The following is a 7,935-nucleotide window of genomic DNA, read 5'->3' on the forward strand; positions in this document are numbered from 1 at the left end:
AACAACAACAACAGCAACAACAACAATAATAATAATAAGTAGTAGTAGTAGTAGTAGTAATAATAATAATAAATTAATAATGATAACAATAATAAGTAGTAATAGTAGTAGTAGCAGTCATAGAAATAGTTTTATTATTATAGTTCAATATGGATATCATTATTTGATTGATACGTTTGAGTTTGTCACCATTCCGTGCACTGTACACCAATGGCCGTGACGTGCACTGGTCCCAGTGGCAGTGACCGAGGTTCCATGAGAAGCTGGTGTTGCTTGTGGTCAGTCTCACGAGTGCGTGACGCACAAGAATGGTGCAGGCGCATGAATAGTACAAGAATGTATTCGCATTTATCCTGAACACAAATAAAGGAGAGAGACAGAGAAAGACAGAGAAACAGAGAGAGACAGAGAAAGAGAGAGAAAGAGAGAGAGAGAGACAGAGAAAGAGACAAAGAGAGTGAGAAACAAGAACAAGAAATTTTAATGACAATGGCCTAAATCCCCAATCAAAATAAATGAGCGGCACATAAAAGAACACAACACAATATGGCATTAGTTCAAACCGTGCAAAGTTCAACAGATCAATGCTCTGTCTCGGTTTCAAGGCAAAATTCTACCAGTTCTAAGTTAAGACAGCAAAACAATACATCCAGCAACGCAGTTGATGTGCTCATTTCTTTGGATACAACGCCGTATCAGCCTGCAATCTGGTCACTATGTGAGCAAGATATTTTTTTCCAAAACGCGGAGAGAGAGAGAGAGAGAGAGAGAGAGAGAGAGAGAGAGAGAGAGAGAGTTTAGTTTATTCAGAATAAAATCTATTTCACTGAATTTAAAGCAAAGGCCCCATTTGAAGGGGTGTAAACAAATGAATGAGCAAAATATACGCTAATGGTTATGAGCGATCTATAGTTGAATATTTCTTTTTCAACCTAGCTTGGTATTGTCCAGTGATATCATTCTGGTCGATCCATTCCTGCAGTCTGGAGGTAATGATATACATTTTACTGCTTACGTTTGATAACGGAATTCCTCTGTAATCATTTGGATCATTAAAAACATTTTAAACAAAGAAACAATAACACTCTTGATCTTTTCCTGGTTAGTTACCCGTGTTGAAATATTTCAGAGAGGGAGAGGGGTGGGAGGAGGAAGGATTGGTTCAGCGCTATAAACATTCAGCTACTCCGCCCATCGTAATGTAATCCCACGAAAATGGAAAAGCAAAACCAGAACCGAACATGTACTTGAGTGAAGTAATCAAGTAACATTCCCTCCCACCTCTCCCCAACCCCTTCCCCCTGTTGTGAACTAAACAGGTTGTTTGCATGACTCTCTCTCTCTCTCTCGCGCGCGCGCGCGCGCGATGCGAGTAGTAAATGTTTGTTTTATCGAAATTTCAAAAGTGGATTTGGTAGAGAAAAATATATAAGTCAAATGCCTGATAATTATGTTATCAGCTTCTTCAGATTTCGAAGTAGTAATCATAAGCTGGAAATAGAAACAGGGAGACACAAAGGCATACCACAAGAGTTACGGTTTTGTGAGGTTTGTTACATGTCTGTGATTGGTGATGAGTTTCATTTTATAATGGAATGTCCCAATTATGATCAGTTACGAAATAGATATGTTCCTAAAAATATTTGTCTCCAAAATCGGTTTTTAATTTTTGTAATATGCTCAAAGGAGGCAAAAAAGTCATTTTAGCTGTAAGTAAGATGATTAAATTTGCAAATGTTGCCTAGTTATACTTTTGGAGTTAAAAGACATTTGTGTTTTCTCAACTTTTATGTGACATTGTTGTGTATTTGGAAATGTTTGTTCTGGGCACGAAAAGATTATTTTGCAGTAATCCTCCATACTCCAATAGGAGTGAAAGGATAATTAAAACTTGAAACGTGTGTGTGTGTGTGTGTGTGTGTGTGTGTGTGTGTGTGTGTGTGTGTTTTAGCTCGACTTCAGGCAGTAACAGAACGAGTGACAGTCCAACAGGATGTAAACCGCGACCCAAGAAGGATGACAACCCGGCTGTCTGTTTCAACATGCGAGCTTCCTCAAAAGAAGGAAAACGCGAAAACGAGGAAGGAAAATAAGAGCTTTCCGTCTCGGTTGAAAAGCACCAAACGTCAGCTACGTCTGATGACAGATTGTCAAAAATCATGAAGTGCATTGAAAGAACTGGTCGCAATGGACGCAGAATGTCTAGCATTCTTCAGCACGAACGAGCAATGCACATTATCATTTCCATTGATACTGATATAGCCTGTCTTTGGTCAGAGACAAGACTGTAAACGCTTTACAAACACGGAGTCATCTGCACAACAGACTGTATCCCTAGGTAGATCTGGCAGACAGCTGGATTTAAGCGCTCATCATTTGTTTCCCATATATAATTCAGTCAGGCGCGCACACACATGCATGTATATTACGGTGGATTCGCAACGAAATCTTGCTAGGGACGAGGTCATTCAGTCAGGCTTCACGCGCGCGCGCACACACACACACACACACACACACACACACACACACACACACACACACATTTTGACTTCTCTTCCCCCTCTCCCCACCCCACCCCAATTTTTTTTAATCGTCTAATATTACTGATAGTGAAAAGACGCTAAACTAAAGGACGAACACACATATTGACAGATAAAGTAATCTCCATTACAGAAGAGAAACTCACTCCCCCACCTCCTGACCCAAAGAAGAAATTGTCTGTCTGCTTCGTTCTGTTCTGTTTCATTCTGTTATGTACTGTTCCATCTCGTTATGCCCTGTTCCATCTCGTTATGCCCTGTTCCATCTCGTTATGCCCTGTTCCATTCTGTTATGTTCTGTTCCATTCTGTTATGTTCTGCTCCATTCTGTTATGTTCTGTTCCATTCTGTTATGTTCTGCTCCATTCCGTTATGCCCTGTTCCATTCTGTTATGTTCTGCTCCATTCTGTTATGTTCTGTTTCATTCTGTTATGTTCTGCTCCATTCCGTTATGTACTGTTCCATCCCGTTATGCCCTGTTCCATTCCGTTATGGTCTGTTCCATTCCGTTATGCCCTGTTCCGTTGTGTTATGTTCCATTCTGTCATGTACTGTTCCATTCCGTTATGTTCCATTCCGTTATGTTCTGTTCCATTCTGTTCTATTATGTTATGTACTGTTCCATTCCGTTATGTTCTGTTCCATTCTGTTCTATTATGTTATGTACTGTTCCATTTCGTTATGTACTGTTCCATTCTGTTATGAACACACAACGTCATAGCACTGATATAACGCCAAACCGCACCACACCCCACTACTCCACCATGACACACCACACCGCACCACAACACAACACAACAAGCACAGCATACCACAACATACCACACAACAACACACCACAACACAACACAACAAATCACAGCATACCACAACATACCACACAACAACACACCACAACACAACACAACAAGCACAGCATACCACAACATACCACACAACAACACACCACAACACAACACAACAAATCACAGCATACCACAACATACCACACAACAACACACCACAGCACAGTACACAACAATATATCACAATACAACACAACAAATCACAGCATACCACAACATACCACACAACAACACGTCACATTTCAACACAACACACCACAGCATACAACAACACACCACACAACAACACATCACAATACAACACAACAAAGCACAGCATACCACAACACACACAACTCAACGCAACGCAATACAGCACAACACAAACACAGCATACCACAACACAACACACTCTACATCATGTCGGTTCCTTATCGTTCTGAAAGGTTTCCTCAATGGCGATAATACTGGACTCTGAAAGGAGCCAAAGTAATATGCCCGATGTGACATGTGGGTAGGAGCGGTAATGGGAGTGGGGAGGGGCTAATCTGGAGGCCTGGCTATAACACAAGTATCGAGTTTTCATGGTAGCTGGTGATAACTGTATCGATCTTACAACAGGTCATCTTCGTCCGCAAATCCTCGCCAGATACAAATGACTTCTTTCCCTTCTTCCCACTGGACGAGAAGATGACGAATGGGGAGGAGAGATAACAAGATGGGTGTTCACTCATTTAAAGCAGTTGTGTGTGTGTGTGTGTGTGTGTGTGTGTGTGTGTGTGTGTGTGTGTTAGTGAGTGTGCGTTAGTGAGTGAGTGTGTGTGTGTGTGTGTTAGTGAGTGTGTGTTAGTGAGTGAGTGAGTGTGTGTGTGTGTTAGTGAGTGTGTGTTAGTGAGTGAGTGAGTGTGTGTGTGTGTGTGTGTTCGTGAGTGTGTGTTAGTGTGTGTTAGTGTGTGTGTGTGTGTGTGTGTGTGTGTGTGTGTGTTCATTTCATTCATCACAATAATTTTCCAGTGTTGTCTGCAACACAGTCAGCCAGAAACAGAGATAGTGATTTTGAACTGTGGTGACGCAGCAGTCGATATTGTTGATATGTATGTGGCGCCGAAAGGTTTGATCCTCACGTGTCTGGCCAGAAATAGCCTGACTTTGACTGGCTGTTTTTGTTTCCAAGTTTGAAATTATTCTCACCAGGTCCGGCTGTAAGCACTAACTTACTTAAGCCTTGGGGGTGCAGACAAAAATATAGAGCTGAATCACAGGGGAATTTCCCTCTGTCCTTTGCTCAGCGAGGTCGTTTCTTGCCAAGACAAAACGTCTTGGCCATGCATATTGAAACAGAAAGATGAATATTCATCACATACCAATGTAAGAGGGCTAAAAAAGTGAAAAGAAAAAGCACATAATTCCGTATCAAAATAACATGAAATTGATGATGAAATCGGCAAGAGGTTTATCTACCATCCTCCTGTATCCCTGTGTCACATTACACCTTCATTCATTTTACGTGGCTGTTTTGTTTTATTTCATTAGTTTTCTGAAGAATACTTTTTTTCATTCTATGTCCACCAACTTCCCCGTTCCCCTTCCCTCCCTCCACCGTCTCCCTCTGTCTGTTGCTGTCAATAGATTTATATAGTAACTACATGGATAAACAACTCTTTTCTTAATAAATGGAGCCTGGGGTGGCAAAGGAAGCATTGTTTGTGTTATAATCATTAGACATCATGTCTCAGACCACAACATTCACCTGCCCCTTTGCATCTCCCTGTCACCACCACCCTAGTCACTGTTCTTAAGTGTGTGTGTGTGTGTGTGTGTGTGTGTGTGTGTGTGTGTGTGTGTGTGTGACAGAAGGTGATCGACTCGTTTATTGGCCGCTTAATATATCATTGAACATATGTTGGGGAGCAAGCATTCATGCCTTTCTAATATATATGTTTACAGGGTTGAGTCGCGCGCGTGCGTGCGTGCATATGTGTGTGTGTGTGTGTGTGTGTGTGTGTGTGTGTGTGTGTGTGTGTGCTATTCTACATACCTGTCTGCCTGCTACACCATCCCCCCCTCTCTCTCTGTCTCTCATTTCCTCAATACTTTATTCAGTAACCTTATTTTCATGCTGTTCTTTTGATCTGTTTGGTCTCACTGCTGCTTGTGATTATGTCTGTCACAATGGAGACAGCACAGCTGTGTGATTAAAACCACATCTCTTTTCTTCTGGTCCTTCCTTCCTTCCTGTCCTCTGAGTCATGTCTTCATCTTGGAGGACGTCTTTTCTGTCTGTCTGTCTTTCTGCATGTCTTTCTGTCTTTCTGCATGTCTTTCTGTCTTTCTTTCTCTCTGTGTTTTCTTCCCGCTTCTTCTTATCTGCTAGTTGGCTTTTACGTTTATCGTCATTATTATCCCGCCACAGAGGCAGCCATACTCCGTTTTCGGGGCCGGGGATGTTCGTGTAAGATATGTTCAGTCGTGTTTCTAAAGCCTACCTATCACTGCTATGGATTTCAGAATCTTTAAACGAGCGTGTGTGGTGTTTTGCACGTGTATACCCACAGAGCTGATAAAGTCACTAACAGGTTTCCATATCAAAAATATTTTGACCCGGTATAACAGCCTCAACCTGTCCCCTCAGATTTACACAGTCAGTCTAGGCTTGCCTCGAGGTCATTCATTTTGTGGCTTGTCAAGATACACCCCCCATCCGCCCTCTCCACTCCATCCCCTACTTGAAATCTCCCCCATTTATTACGGATTTAACCAAGCTGTTATAAAAGGAAGGGATGCTCAGGAAAGAAAGTTGAATGATTATAACCCGAAGAATCCGTTGATTTTGATCAAACTAGTACATCCTGTCTGTGGATGTAGAACACTATTGGCTACAGGATATCATGAAGAACACTGTTGGCTACAGGATATCATGTAGAACACTATTGGCTACAGGATATGATGTAGAATACTATTGGCTACAGGATATGATGTAGAACACTATTGGCTACAGGATATCATGAAGAAAGTGAATTGTCACATACCTGTTGTCAATAGTACCTTCTGGAGTCGTCCTGTGGGGGAAGGGTTCAAGCCTTTCAAATATCACCTTCAATTTCCGGCCAGTCCACTTCTCAAAAATTACTCGGCGGATTTAGTTCAAGGTTTGGACTACTGTACAGGTATGCGTGATAGTCTAGGTGACAGTCTAGGTGATAGTCTAGGTGACAGTCTAGGTGATAGTCTAGGTGACAGTCTAGGTGATAGTCTAGGTGACAGTCTAACTTAGTAAAATGAAATGCTGGAAACACTTCACATCGCTACTCCAGGAAATTCACAATAGAACAGGGTACACGAATTTGCTCAAAATCAACAAAAATTTTCACATTATCTATGATTCAGTCTACTTTTTTCCTTTTCCTCTTTTCCCATTTCTTTCACATTTCCAACACACACACACACACACACACACACACACACACACACACACACACACACCGAATTCAACCAACCAAGAAAATTGTTAGTCATTCAAACACCACCACCACCACCACCACCACCACCATCACCACCGCGACAACAACAAGAATGAGCCCTCCTCAGTCCCCGCCCCTGAACTGATCGGAACCTTACCTTCTTTGGGTCCAATTCGCGACTGCCCTTGTCCCTCCCGTTCCCCGATCTGCCCCCTTCCGCCACACACCACCACCACCACCACCACCCCTCAGCCACCTCGTCAGCCAAGTTCATGCCAGGAGTGTGCTGGTCTGAACTGGGTCATATGCACACCTGACACAGTCTCATTGTGAAGGACAAGTCAGGGTTACTTCTTTGGTTGTTGTTGTTTTTGTTTTTTTGTTTTTGTTAGACTCGCATACACAGACACAGACACACACACGTACACAATTTGTTGTCTGTATTTTCATTATGAATTATGCCTTGTTTTATATTTAACGGTGTTCACACGTTTGCTCCTGTAAGCTTTGCAACATATGGCATGTGTCCATGACTCACTCTAATTGTGTGTGTGTGTGTGTGTGTGTGTGTGTGTGTGTGTGTGTGTGCGCGTGCCGAACAACGATTTGTGTTCGTGTTATATCATCATTATACATAAAGACATGAATCTTCTGTAACTTCAGCCTCTGACTTTCAGGTTCCCGTTCATCTGCAAGTTGCTGAGAAATGAAACGTGGGACAATTGTTGATGGCTTATGTCTCTCTTCGGCGTCAGCTGGCTGTGTCACACCCATGGTAAAGCCACTAAGTTTCTGTTCTCTATTGCCTAATGAAAGCATCAGTGATTTATTATTGAGATTGTACCTAGGGTTTACTGGTTTACCCCTGCACTTTGTAATGTTTTCCCCGTGTTTATATGTACCAGCTTGTGTATGCCTTCGTACAGACAGTTTTTTTTCCCCCCACTCGCATTCAACTTGATTCTTCGTCAAGTGGGTGGCTGCTCTCCAAATGACCATATAAGGCTCATGTGTAATGAGCAGTCGCAGTTCGCTTGTAAAAATGAGCCGTGGAAAGGGTCCTGGGTTGAAGGCCTAATGTCATGTAAGCAGCAACAGCACACAGCACG

At 42.3% G+C, this 7,935-nt stretch overlaps 1 long non-coding RNA gene across 1 annotated transcript in view; it reads left to right on the forward strand.

Annotated features, from left to right (window-relative positions):
• LOC143295350 (uncharacterized) overlaps positions 1-7,826 on the forward strand; it is a 10,251-nt gene extending 2,425 nt beyond the window's left edge. The window contains exons 2-3 of the long non-coding RNA XR_013057005.1: positions 1,952-2,338; positions 7,504-7,826. This is a non-coding gene — a long non-coding RNA (uncharacterized LOC143295350). The remainder of the gene's footprint in view (positions 1-1,951; positions 2,339-7,503) is intronic.
• Positions 7,827-7,935: the final 109 nt, after the last annotated feature.

The sequence above is a fragment of the Babylonia areolata genome, chromosome 20, assembly GCF_041734735.1.
Source record: "Babylonia areolata isolate BAREFJ2019XMU chromosome 20, ASM4173473v1, whole genome shotgun sequence".
In the NCBI taxonomy this organism is placed as follows: domain Eukaryota; kingdom Metazoa; phylum Mollusca; class Gastropoda; order Neogastropoda; family Buccinidae; genus Babylonia; species Babylonia areolata.